This window comes from Topomyia yanbarensis, chromosome 2 (assembly GCF_030247195.1).
Source record: "Topomyia yanbarensis strain Yona2022 chromosome 2, ASM3024719v1, whole genome shotgun sequence".
NCBI classification, from domain to species: domain Eukaryota; kingdom Metazoa; phylum Arthropoda; class Insecta; order Diptera; family Culicidae; genus Topomyia; species Topomyia yanbarensis.
In genome coordinates this window covers 400,518,880-400,533,826 of record NC_080671.1, presented here as the reverse complement: position 1 = coordinate 400,533,826, position 14,947 = coordinate 400,518,880, and the positions used below count along the sequence as shown (strand labels likewise).

Genomic DNA, 14,947 nt, shown 5'->3' with positions numbered 1-14,947 from the left:
TGTCGCCAGTAACGTCATTTATATACTTTAGACAAAATATCACAATTCTGAGCTTATCTAGGCGAAATTTCGAGATATCTTGCATAGCTGAATATTTCTACGTCTTGTGGAATAATAAATTACATAGCGGACTATTTTTGATCCGAAAGAAGATCGGATATGGTCGAACCCAGGGTAATGTGTTTGATTTTGAATTGAAACTCGGTGTCGTTGATGACGAATCTTGTTCGAAATCCATTTTAGAAACATTTAGGTCATTTCAGGAGAGTTTATTTACGCACAGGCCTAGAACCAGACGGAAAGTGAAAACGTAAGGATATGAAGGAAAGATAGAAATCATGGTGGATATAATTTGAAAGAAAAGTCTGAATTTGACAGTAACCCAACTACCAATTCTGGTTTTATGGCACACTAACAGCGTATTCTGAGCAGAGTTAAAAATATTCAAACTCATTGAATGAAAATTGATCATATTCAGCCGCATTCATTTTCTATATTCAGTGACGCAGCTGAAAACGACAAACGAATGAATAATATGTGTTACGCAACATGCGAACGCGCCTCCGTTATCAATTTACCCTCAACGAGGTCAGCCGCCCCAGCTGCAAGCGGGACAGCGGGTAACTGACAAGTCAGTGGTAAACAAACAAAAAAAAGGATAGCGACGGCGAAGAAAGGCATAGAGATTAAAAAGTGGTTTGAGATAGTTATTAAAGCGAAATTAAATTGAAACTCTAATAGCTAGAAGTACGGTTTAGGATTGTTTTACGGTTGCTTATATATAGTAGTACGGTGTGGATTAACAGCTAAAAGTACGGTGTTGCATTCTTATAATTAATAGCACGGTTGAGTTTATTAAAGGCTAGAGGTAAAATGTGCTATAAAGATAAAAAAGGAATGAATTTAACCTAAAATTTATCACAGGACTATTACAGCTAGTTCGTGCTATTGAAGCATCGCAGGTAACCGAGCTCATGATAAGGTAAAGCAAATATTTAAAAAACTTAAACCTAAATAACAATAAAATATGTAGGGTTAGACGACCGTACGAGACAATTTCCCGGAAGTGACGGAAATAAGTGGAAATACTAAACGTAAGTAAAATGAAGCAATCGATGAAGTTGGATATATCGTGTCCAATCGGCAGGGAAAATTTAACGGACTCTAAATTGAATTATCGTTTTTGCGTTGAGTTTGTTCAAATTTACGGAATTTGATTTACGTATGGTTGCCATTCGGGAACAATATGAATATTTGAATGAATATTTTTTTCTATTCACGGCCAGTCGCATCAGGTTCATTTTCAGCCGTCAAAAAAGAGCTTCGATTATTTTTAACTTTGATTCCGAGTTTTCAGAAGGGCTTCGAATGTGCCATAAATGCTCAATTGTTACTAGAAAACGTGTTTAACGCACCTAAAAGTGTGATGAGACATTTCTTATAACACTTATCACTCTCTTCGGATATTATAACGATTAATAACATTTACAACATGATGTTTCGCGATGTTTTGCCTTTCTCATGTAGAAAGGTTATGCAATTGCTCCAACAACCGACTTTTTAACCGAGGCCCGGAGGGCCGAGTGTCATATACCATTCGACTCAGTTCATCGAGATCGGAAAATGTCTGTGTGTGAGATCGGAAAATGTATGTGTGTGTATGTGCGGATATATTAACAAAATGTCCACATCATTTTCTCGGAGATGGCTGAACCGATTTTTACAAACTTAGTCGCGAATGGAAGGTACAAGGTTCCGATCGGCTGCTATTGAATTTCATTTAATTCTGATTTCCGGTTCCGGAGCTACGAGCTGTGGAGTACGGTTACATAGAAAATCTTGTTATAATTTGTCCATATCGGTTTCTCGAAATTTTCTAAACCGATTATCACAAACTTAGTCTTAAATTTAAGGTACCACGTTACGATCGGCTGCTATTGAATTTTGTGTGGATTGGACTTCTAGTTCCTGAATTACAGGATGATGAGTACAATCACGCAGAAAATCCCGATTTCAACGGATACTGCGATTAATGTATAAAGGTGACCACAACTGCTTGGATTTGTAGTTTTAGGTCACTAACAATCATTCAAAGTCTCTTTGGCCACATTGACCACTGTTGACGCGCCGGTCAACGAAACGGAGTAGAAGAAGAAACGGGTTTCCAATTCAATAACGTATATTATTGCACGTTAAAAAAAATCCTGAAATTTCATCATCTTTTAGATTTCATCCCTATTTCACATAATGAATTCACTTACGTTTAGTCTATTTCTGTTTTCTTCTTCCTTCTTTACTATCTTAGTTCTTCCTTTCTTCCAAATCTTAACCTTTCAACCTACATATGTATAACTTTTATTAGCAGTTTAAGTGATACGAATATAAGTTTTCTATCTTACATTACTCAATGCACATCCGTCCGAAAGCCAATTTCTGCTGCTGAAGAAACTAATAAATTCACAAATAATGAACCGTATAATTCTAGCGGAAAACAATTAATGCACTATACGTCTTCGTTGCCAAGTAGATTACTCATGGTTTCCGAAAATTGCGCCAGTCATCATCCTTAGTGACAGTTTGTAAGTACGTCATTTACCTCTCGGCATGACGTGTTGCTACGAACAGCGCATTGTTCCATACAGTGAGTCGCGCTGACCAAGGGGTCGTCACAACCACCATCTATGGATCCAGAAGCCCAGGCGAAAGTATCCAAGAATAATAATTACATCGGTTTCTCGGAGATGGCTAGACCGATTGGACCAAACTTGAATGAAAGTTTTTACAACCCCGTAAACTTGGAATAAATTCATTCTAATCTGACTTACAGTTCCGATATTACGGATCATGGCATGTGGTCACATAGAAAATTCCGATTCAAACGGATACCGCGATGAATGCAAAAAGGTAGACATTTCGCTAAAATGTGTAGGTGTATCAAACAACTTACATTGAAGTATATATAACATATGAATTTATATATTCCCCAGATCACATTTTTTCGTCTTTTTACATCTCCGTCATCTTTAAAAACTGTTTCGGTTCCGAGCTTTTTCCGTAAGTACGTGTTAAGATTATAATGAAATAAAAACGCTTGCAAGGACGTGGCCAGGTGTGTGAAGTTAAGCGAGTCTACGTCATTGTAGATCGTGGCGAAGTCTGATATGACAATAGATATGCTCAATTTGTGTAAGTGTTCGTGCTATGCTATAATATACTATGTATTTTCGCGCTAAGGAACAGATTTCGCTATTCAGAGACTCATTGATGTTTTGGATGTGAGCTCCTACGCATCTTTCTAATAAATCATTAGATGATAGACTTTCGTAAATCCTGGAATGTTCGAAAGTTTCCAAAGTTTCTTTTACTTCAGTCTGACGCCACTTGCACCAACTGTCCTCGTCGGGTGAACACTTGGAGTGTTGAAGATTTTCGTTCGATGACGAGCAGTGTTCGAGGGAAGCCCAGACTGTATTTCGAATATGTTCTACAGAATCTGAGTTTCTCCAAATCGCCAGCCCATAAAATTTTATTAGCCGGCCGATTGATTCGTCCTTCAACTTTCCCTTTCCTTTCCCACTGATACCTTTTGTTTTCTTTCTTCAGTTTTCGTAGTCTCGTTCCCATATGCTTCTCAACATTTCCGACGCATTCTTTATTCTGTACGATAATCTCGTCCCCAAAGAAAACAAGAAACCATTCACATATACATAAACCGTCCAGAATGGACCGGTGAATTCTTTAAGGGACCACTTCAATGGAAAATAATGTGTTGAAAGTGAAAATATTCCAGGAACACTGTTGGTTACTTTGATTGCGTTGACAAGACAAGCCAAACAAAAATCTAGCGTTTCATTTGAAAAAGTCGTTTTTCACTAACGTTCACAACGTGCTCAACAACAAACTCGGTGTGCAAAAATAAGATTATATCCTATAATTTGAGTACTGCGTAACTGGAACTGGTCAAAGTATCTTGTGGCTCATTTATTATGATAATTCCATTAGTTTTATATTAGATTTTTCGGATTTATACAAGGCAAGGTAACGGTACACAGAATAGATGGTACACGCAAAGAAACAGCAGAACTCTGCCCTTTTGGATGATACAATCTTTATTTTATTACTGATCGTAAAATTGGAATCAGTATATATTGACTCGATTGGTACGCACCCCATGTTATTCGAACATTTGTGCCAAGCCATGTCCCCTTATAAGATTCCTAATAAGAAGGGAAAGGAGACAAAAGGAAGGGGAATGGAAAATGACAACACAATACAATCAACACAAACCAGTAAACAGCATGAATTCTTCATTCCCAGAGGAATAATTAACCCTACTGACAAAGTCTATAGCTCTTTGCCACACTGGGTTAGGAACTATAGCATATCCTTACTAGCTTCCTGTACAAAAGTCCGTGTATGTATATAGAACCAAAAATCCGATTACGTAATTGCATTACTGTAGAGCAATTACATATCAAAAGATTTAAAGTTCCGTAATCGAATTTACTGTCACACAAATAATACTCAGCACGCTGAGTAGGAAACATGTGATAATTGAGTTTACAATGTCCAGTCAGTGCTTTGACTAGAATATTACAACCGACAGCAAAGTTTTTTTTTGAAGAAGAGGAAATATCAAAAAAATAAAAGGTCTGGTGATTTTAGTGCTTCGATAAGGATTTTTGTAGAATTTGCCATCGAGGGTACAGTAAAAAAATATTCTGATGAAACACTCTTTGCTGTAGAGAGGAGGTAAGTTTTATACAGCCTCTGTTGTATTCAAATTATCATTTAGCTACCTAATTTTTATAAACATTTTTTCACCGTCATATATCTAGTAAATTAAAAAAAATTGTAACCATTTATTTTTATAAAAGATATTTGTAAAACTGTAATAACGACCCTTACTCAAACCATCAATCTAGTTGAAAATTGGCTTATGATCAGATGTGATTTCGTTTCTTTTGTAACGCAATGCTTATCTCTACGTTCTACTCATTTGACAGCTTATAAACTGATATCATTTTATTGTCAAACATGTTATCGCAATATTTTCAACTTCTTCTAGCGAGGGTAGATTCATAAACTGTTTTTCATCATCAATCCTTTTTCTGTGTTTTCATTCTCTATTTGATTGCCCATTCTATGACAACCGCTGGCAGTTGTCTTTGTTTAATTTGATAACAGATTTCTCATCCTGATCCTATCTGATCCCACAGAACTTGTCTTTTTTGCGCTGAAAATAGTCCCGAAATTTTTTTCAAATCTTTCCAGCAAAAGCTTACCTCGTACTTCGAAACTTTTTTCTCGAAGTACCCCTTCTTACATCGATAAAATTTTATACCGGCTCTCACTTGAATGTGTAAGTTGCCTGTGTAGGCGCTGCAAGCATTCGACTCACAGTATGGATTTTCTCGTTTGTCGCTATTGGTCATTCAACGTTGATCCAGCCGTTCCACAGATGCCTTTTTGTATTTTTAACACTTTGTGACTGTAGTAGACCGCCTCGTGAACCTGATACCTTGCTGTGTTTAGTTTATCTCTTATTAGTAGCTCAATTATTCGTTCGTTGAGCTTTTCAACTTATTCTTTAGCACCATCCTGATTCAACAGTCACTGTTTGACCAAGTATGTAAATAGTTCTCTCCCAGCACATCATGGTCAGAATCGACGATTTTTGGAAGATACTAACATCGACGACATCAACGAAACAGCCATTTGTCAAAACCTGATTGTTTTGAAAACACGTTTCACCATTTGGATGTCTACAAATGCGTTTCCGAATATTTTGTTGTACTAAGTATTACACATAGCCATTTTTCTGACTGCTGCAATATTGACGTTTACGCTGTCGTTGGTGGTTCTGGGGAGACTCTCATCGCCAATAACTAGGCGAAAAAATTCTTCCCTACCGACCTTTGCATTTTCCACCCCGCTGATTAGCTTCACGCCATGTTTTATGTACTCTTCGTACGTCATGTCTACACGTTTGTTGAACTCCCTTTCATATCATCGGGTTTGTCGTTCGTTGGCGTATATACGTTGGTAGTTGAATAACTTGCTTTTTCTCTTCAATAAGTAACTTAACTCTTCATCACACTTCTACCGAAGACTGTAATATATTTTTCACATACCATCGCCGGATGCGATCATTATTACCTTACGACGGTTGCAATCAGTTATTAGACTGAATGTAAAAAAAAAATTCTATTACAAATTTAGGCACTCCAAAAAACGATTGGCTACATTACAAATGTTCTTTAGAGACAAATGATGTCTGCCCCATGCATAAGTTTCGATTATATACTACTTTTAGTATCTTTATTCACCATTGAATATAGAGTTTTACTAGAACCAGAAATACCGGCAAATGCATTTGTTCATGTTTTGCCGCATCGGTTCCATAAATTTGATATAATCCCTTTTCAATTAGCTCACTAGATAAACCGTTTGACAGCGATGAAAGTGTGTCAACAAATAAGCGAAACTATGGGTAGATGGCCATGGGATATAATTTTTATGAAACGTGTTTTCACACTGTAACAAACGAACAAATTGTAAATAACATTGTAAATCGAAAAAAATACGCTTCAAAATTGTTTTTTCATGACAAAATGTACTGTCGATGCATTGGTCCATGTATAAAGTTAATAATGTTTCAAAAGTTATGTCTCAAAGGATTCAATATTGAATTCTGACCACATTACAACAAAATGCACACAGTGCGCGCTAATTTTGACAAATTCCATAGTGTTGCCGATATGAATGTAAACAAAAGGTTACTTTCATAGAACTTTCGGACAGGAAATTCCGATTCAAGGGCCTTTTTGATGGATTCTGCTGACTTGAAGAGCTTTCTTTGGGTGTCACAAAGGGATCAAGGTGAGTTGAGTACTATTTATTTGGTAGAGGCTTAGATAAACTGCCCAGAAAATTGCTGCGTCAGGTAATACTATGGCATTGCAATCTATACTAGGCCTTTAGTTTTCTGGACAGGATATCTTTGCTAATAATGAATTAATGAATTTTGTATTCATTCTAAAATATTTTCTATGCTCTATTTTAGGTATTGAAGTGATTTGAATGCCGTCAGCGCCGTACGTACGGTGAAAAAAAATCGTTATATGCAGTAAGTAAATATTCACAGTTTATTTTGAAGTGGTCCGTTAAACAAGGATTTTTGTATATACAAGCGCCATCGTGATGCGCCGTGCTTAGTATCTCAGAAATGGTTTCGGTTCCCAGAAACATGCCAAGGAATATGATTTTCACCAAATCTTTTTTGTGGCGTATGCTCAGATACATATAGAATGAAATTAAACAAAGAAAAAAAATCAATTTCCGAAACCATGAGAGTAGAAGACCCCCTTAATAAAAGTGGAATTTTTAAAAGAATCTAATTTTTATTCATTTGCCTAAAATATATCTTAAAAGTAATATGTCCAAATATGGAAGGCGACAATAACATATGAATATTCAAATTTTCACTTTTGCCGCAACGCTTGTTCTGTCTGTATTCCCTGAGTGTACTAAAAACTTTAACCATTATGTGTAAATAAAAAACACCTTTAACAGGCCGACGAGGGTACCCGGGTACCCACAAATTGAAATGTTCATAACTATGGCTTCCTTTAACCGATTTGGACACTTTTGGATGTTTTTAATTCAGGAACTCGTCCACCTTTTGATTCTGTGAAATTGAACCGGATGAATGGATCTGGTTCTTGGTAATCCGGATTTTCCGGAGTAATTTTCCAGTACTAGGGTATGATTTGTAAATTTTATTAATGTCCTAGCAATATGAGTATCAAAACTCTTCAAATTATCTCGGACGTCTGTTATTTATTGTTACAGGTCTATATGGCAATTTGGCCACTCACGGCCTCCCGGGAACCTGCTCCAGAATGTCCGTTCTGGGATCAAATCACCAAATGGTACAGCCTACTGAAGCAATTCCAAAAATGTTGATACCCATATTGCCAGTATTCCCTTTAAATTCACAAATAGTATCCCAGCACTGGAACATTCCTCCGGTAATCCGGATTATCGGGAACCGGATGAAGTTACCTGATTCATTTTTACCAAGTCTAAAAGAGGTCCTGAAGCTCCTGAATCCAAAACACACAAAAGTATCGAAATCAGTTGGAAATCGCAGCCTGATTTCACTTTTCCAGTAAGAAAATATTCATCTACTCCGTCTTTGTGTGAAGTTTTCCAAGGAAAATTTTTATTTTCAACTTTCCAAATGTGTGTACGAGTACACATGAGTTACCAAAAAGTTAGGACGTTTTTTGTCCTTTTCAAAAAATCATGAAAACAAACCTCTTTTTTGTCTTCCAAAGAGGTCTACCACCTATTAATTTAGGACACTTTTTTAACAGAAACTAAAATGAACAAATGGAAGAAAGTTCGCCAAATTTTCAAAGAAACCGTGAAATTATTCTATTAACCCTAGAACGTCGCACTGGGGTAAAAATGCACCCCACGGCTTCTTTGGAACCGTGTGAAGACGAGAATTCGACATTTACCGACCTGGGACCCTAACCATGATTCAATTTAAAGTTCCTAGTAAGAGTAGGAACAGGTGGTATAGCCAGTTTGCTTATAGCCTTTGTGGAAGCAGGTGTCAAAGTTAGCGTGGGGTACATTTGTACCCCAGTGTACGGTTGCCGTTAGCGTCTTATCAGGTCAGGTGATTCGTGACAATACCAGTTTAAATACCAGTTGTTTTACTACGTAAGTAACACGTAGTGTTATATAATCGTTTTTAATCATTTATTTAATTAATTTAATTTAATTTTGAAGCGGAATAAAAAATCGTTCTCATTTTTGCAGATTCTTATTGTTTTATTGTTTATTTTTTATAGTTTTTCAAAGCAATGGCTCGCAAGTATAATTTGCGCACAGTAACTGCTGTAACAGTAACGTTGCGTGTTACCACTGTATTACTGGTCAGAAATATTTTTTCATTTCAATTTCCACCCCATTTTGTGGTATTTTCCAAAACACGATTTTTAAACTTTCACTCAACACACTCAAAATATTTGCACTTCTTCAAAAATATCGAAATTCCATTTCTAACCGCTTCAATACCATTCTTTCAACTTTAAGAATCATTTGATTTTTTGCAAATCGGTTGAAAATTCGCAAAATTATAGTAATTTTTGTGAAAAAAGTCAAAACCGCGATTTTTTCTTTTTTTATTTTGTTCAAACCAATTTGTGTATCATTGATTCAATAAATTCCTTACTTTCACTTACACAGCTATTTTCGCAATTAAAAAACGAAGAAAATTATGTATTAGACATTTATTTTGTTAGCATTTTACCTGCGATAATTGCGATCAAACGCATGGGGTACATTTATACCCCAGTGCAACGTTCTAGGGTGAAAAGCGCAAGTTATTTATTTTATTTCCTTATCTTCGGTATACACCGTACAGACGCATTTTAAGACTATATATTTCTTATTAATATCTTATATCTATGCTTGGAAACGTTGAAATCATACACTGAAGAAGCTTCGTTAAATCTGCGGCAACATCTTTCCAGGGGATTACTTTGCCCATATGAAGTACGGTGTCTAGGGATCCACAACAGAGTGGGGTTACGGAGAACACGAGAAGGCGCATACAAATTAACGCCCGAGAGAAGATCGGGACTGTCGATATTACCTGACAGCAAGTCGAAAACAAAAACTCTTTGCAGGAAGATACGGCGAATCGCCAGAGCCTGCAGACCGGGTAGTATACATCTATCGGCATAAGGAGGCAACACAACTGGATCATTCCATGGAAGTTTCTTGAGGGCGAATCGCACAAAACATCTTTGTATGCGCTCTAGTCGGTCAATTCGAACGGCATGGTATGGTGCCCACACTTGCACAGCATACTCCAGAACACTGATCAGGGCACAGTAGAGTGCTTCTAGTGCGTAGAAATCATCGAAGTCCGCCGTGTTCCGCTTTAAGAAGCCCAGCATTCCGAAAGCCTTAGCTGTTGTCGCGGTGATATGGTCGGAAAAGCTCAACTTCCTATCGAAGAGCACTCCCAAGTCACGGATCGAGTCGACGCTTTCAATTGTTCTTCCTTTTAGGCTGTATTCATAACGTCCTGGAGTAAGCAAGCGTCCAAAACTGATTACTTTGCATTTATTAACGTTGACTTCCATTCCGTTAAGCGTGCACGGCGTCAAGTGCAGAAGCGATAGTTCGGAAGATTTTGAGATCGTCCGCGTACAGCAATTTCCATGACTTGATCCGACTACAGATATCGTTAATAAACAGAATAAAAATAAGCGGGCCCAGATGACTGCCTTGCGGGACACCTGTGGGTGTTCTGAATGTGCTTGAACGCGTGTTTTTTACACTCACGAATGCCGAGCGATCGGAAAGATACTACTGCAACCAGTTAGTCAGCCAGGTGGGAAATCCCAAACGCTTTAATTTCAAGATTGCGATGTTGTGCGGTACTTTGTCGAAAGCTTTTGAGAAATCGACGTAAATTGCGTCCACCTGATGACGCTTCTCAACGGCGGGAAACAACTCAGCAGTGTAAGCTATCAGGTTAGAAGTTGTTGATCGTTTTGTGACGTTCTAGGGTTAACAAAGAACCAAAAATCGTGTAGTTGGTATAGTTCGATGCAATAGAAAAAAAGATATCCTCAAAAATAATCCTCAAGTAGACAGTATTCGAAGAAGTTTCTTGTGGACGAGTTTATAATGATTTTGTTTCCAGTTACTTGAAGCCATTTATTTCGTTTCTCGTTTTCCGAGATATATTTTAGATCTATCAAATGGTCATAAGTTAAAAAAAAAATAGCTATCAGAAGGTGCTTGCAAAGGAAAGATTGCACATTGATAAGTGATCAAGAAGTGTTTATTAAAATTAAAAAAAAACTGCGAAAAGTGCCATTTTTCGACATTCAAACATCCATATCTTAGGAACTAAACATCAGAATCAAAAACAAATTAATAACATTATCTCTGGGTGTGTATCCTTTCATTTGCAATTGGTTTGGGTAAGATCGGTTCAGCCATTGCTGAGAAACACGAATAAAGGTTTGTCCGTTACATACACACAGACACACATACAGACATTGTCCCAAATCGTCGAGCTGAGGCGATTGGTATATAAGACTCGGCCCTCCGGGCCTCGGAAAAAATCTTGAAAGTTTGAGCGAATTCTATATATTTCTTTTATAAGAAATGTAAAACAATGCCACAATGCTATAGCATTTACGATTGACAACTCTCTTGTTCATTTGGAATGATATTGACAGTTAAATTGAAACTCCAAACGAAACATGGCGTCTCATTATTATTCTAGTATCTTTATTCAATACCAACTTTTTAAAGGGATTATACAGTTTATAAATAAACTTCTGTTTTACTGGTTTCTTTCAGCTCGAAAATTTGTGCAATTACTGCTGCGGAGTGTAACAATCTGGATTAACCAGCATTTTCCTAGAAATACTGCAGTGCGGCGAAATACATTTGCTTCCAATTATCTCATAAGCGGAGTTCAAAAAATAATAAGAAACGGATGAGAAATCTGTCGAAACAGGAAGATGAACAGTCCTCAAAGGAATCGCAGTTCCCTGGCTTTGATTATTTTTATTCCTCGCAAATTTTTGCCGTATGTTATTGACGAACAGCGGTGGTGCAGTTAATATCATTAACATTGCACTTTCAAGCAAAAATTGATTACGCATTGGTCTGTATTTGCTCTGACACCCTAATTGTGCACTTCAGACTCCACGGTCATTTTGCATTTACATTTTTGCACGAAAATAAAACACCTGTTCAAGCAACTACCCCGACGCTTTTTCAATGAAAAACGCTACTCAACTGATACTCGCGGCATTTATTTTAATTGCGGCCTTAGGTATACTTCCCCGGTATATTTTTAATTATTATACAAATTCCTTCTTCCTTTGATCAATCTCAGGTTTTCAAGGGAAATATCAATCACTTTTATTGTTTACCACGTCAAATTACTCCCGTTTTATCATTTGACGATCATCGATTTTTATTTCGTTGTCGCAAACTCACAGTTTGTGAGTTTGAAAACCTTACCAACAATATTCCTACTTGGTTCAACAATCCTGTATTACAAAGCATGATACAATTTCGTCATAGCGTTGTTGCATAACAAACCGGCGAGATGCAACACAACAAAAAAACCGATAATCACAAGATCACCTCATCCATCTCCCACATCCGCACGAAGGAAACATGATAATCAATCTTTCGTGTCTTATTCGCGTGCTTTCACCCAGATCCGACATATATTTGCTAAATACACTCGCAAAGTTAACTATCGATCAAAACACACTATCCAATATCATCTGCCCTCGGAGAGGCGGTACCGGCCGCTCACGCGATACTCTTCAACCGTATTTACAGCTCTATTAGATATTAACTATACCTATTGCACTTAACCTTTTGTTTTAGAACAATCCGACAAAATAAGACACAACACTTACATGCGCGATTTTCTTGCTGCTGTCAGAAATTGGCGACCACTGCTAAGCTACTTCCAGTATATCACTTATATATCACTTTTAGACAGTTCACAATCGAAAACCTGCCGAACGGCGACACGTTATGCGATAGGATAACGATCCGCACTACTGCCGAAGAAAGCCAATGAACCGCGAAAAGGTCCGAAACCTGTTCGCCGCGCGCACAATTGATCGCGATCACGTGTCAAACAATACTGAGGGCAACTGAGCCGAATCGGGCAGCCGAGCCAAGCACCCAAAGCCACCACCGCGTCGTGCGTATCTGATTTGCTTGCTGCGGCCGGTGTGTACCACCTACCTGTTCTGCTGTTTTTTCACGAGGAGCCCGACTCACTGATGCACTGCCGGGCCGGGCCGGGTCACTGCGATCCCAACCGTTTCGGCACTAGTTAGCACTGCGCCGGCCGCGCGCCTCTGTTTTATCTATAGAGAAGAGAAGCGGTGAGTAAGCGAGAGAGCGGCAGAGAGCGTAGAACGAACGTGTATAGAATCTGTGGCGGCACTGAAGGCGCAAAACACAATCGAGCAACGCGCAACGTGGGATTCTCCGTTCGCCCGGCCCGGTGCGTTCGTTGTTATCAACACGCGCCACGAAGCGCAAAATTGCTGATTGTGTTACGATTCAAGTAGTAAAGTTGCTTGTATAAGTCGGTGTTTATTGCTGATTATGTTGGAATTACCGTTGCCGTGACCTCTGCGCGGGAACTCGTTTAGTGGCGCTTAAACTTGCAAGCAAGAAAACCATTGCTCACAGTGTACGTTCGCTGCCTCAGATTAACCACCGCCGGCGGCAGGAGCCTTGAGGTCTGGAAATCCCTGGTGACGGTGCAGTTTGTTGCATGACCCTTTCAATGTTACTCAGACTTAAGCTACGGTGAAGTGATTAATGGCGAACGATTTAAAAGGAAACGCTGAGTAGATAAATGTCTAAAATGACATAATACAATATTTTGGAAGGTATTATTGCATTGAAGTAGATTCTTTCGATAGTCCGTGTTCTGAACTGAACTCTACCAGGATATCGAACCCATTGTTGAACGTGTCAACTGAAAACCAACAAAATCAATGAAGCATTAAAGAAACAGAATTCGCATACATTCTCTTCAATACACTGCAGTTTCTCTAGACAATGAACCGACCAGTTCCTGAATGCAGACACGCTTGTGACAATTATGTACCTCGAAGTTTGTGTCTGAATGTGATTCGATTTGATTTAGTCGTGCGTGGCACAATGGATTGGCACACGTACCTATAGGCAAACCGTGTCGACAGGAGGCAAAAATATCATTGAACCGAAGAGGCTGGTGTAGATATAACAAAGCGACGACAGGTTTCATTTGGAATTTCAACTCAGCTGTGAATGTTCAGTCGCTGAATTGCAATTTCAAATGGAACATATGTCGTTTTTTTGTTATTCTAGTCTCCTTAATTGAACCGATCCATAGTCATATGCGAATATTGGCAGCTCGCGGATTTGCATGAAATTGGCGCGTTACAAGCGTGTAGCATAATCAGGACCGCCTTGTGAGAGGGAGGGAAATACAATGATGGATTATTGGAGGGACCCGGATTTTGAACAGAAATTATAAATTTTAATATCTTCAACAAATAAACTATTAACCTTAATATCCTTTTGGTAGAGGTAAGGCTGACGCACTGTTTAGATGGATCTATGTCATATTTCAATTACCCTCTTATCGTATTATGGCAAAAGTAGTAGTACACAGAAACACTTTTATTGTGTTTATTTCTTATCAGTCCCTGTGTAATAAGCTGTTTTGGGCGGCAGAATGATTCAAGTAGCGGCTAAGGTTTCAATTCACTTGCCCGGCTGACTCTATGTGACAGGGTGGTCAAAATGCTTCTACAAGAATTTCGAATACTGGTACAGTATCAATCAAAAGGTAAACAAACAAATAAACTCACTTCATCATTTGTTTGGTGACTCTCGGACCGATAAGTCGATCTTTCCAGTCCATGCAGTGTAACGATATAAAAAATAGTGCTAATCCGCTTTCAAGGTTATCTTGCGCGTTCCCCACCTCGTCGAGGTATGAGCATTTTTCCCTTCTTTTGTGTGTATGCGTTTTCCGTTATTCGGACAGCAGAGCAGTAAAACTATAAAAAGAACATCGCTGTAATTGATGATTAGCACGATTTTTGTCGGAAATTGCTTATAATACATAATTGCCAATGCTTCTATGTTTGCGAGTCTGTGCAATTCGTTTGTGCTAAACAAGGCAGGACGCTTATAAACCATTTTCAGAATTTTGTTCTGAATCCTTTAAGGCGTTTTCTTCCTGGTAATTCAACAACTTACCGAAAATGGCATTACATATAGCACTGCCGGTCTAAATATTTGTTTATAAAGTTTTTTGATTGGAGTATAAACATTTTATATATCTTTTGCATTTTGCTTGGAT

General features: G+C 38.2%; 1 protein-coding gene across 4 annotated transcripts in view; it reads right to left on the bottom strand.

Moving 5' to 3' along the window:
• The window catches only part of LOC131684922 (protein 5NUC), a 55,007-nt gene extending 42,090 nt beyond the window's left edge, over positions 1 to 12,917 (bottom strand). For 2 of the 4 annotated variants that reach the window (XM_058968172.1, XM_058968173.1), the window contains exon 1: positions 12,486 to 12,816. The gene's annotated coding sequence lies outside the window, so the exon portion shown is untranslated. The other 2 variants (XM_058968174.1, XM_058968175.1) reach the window with 2 other exon arrangements.
• Between the last annotated feature and the right edge of the window lie 2,030 nt (positions 12,918 to 14,947).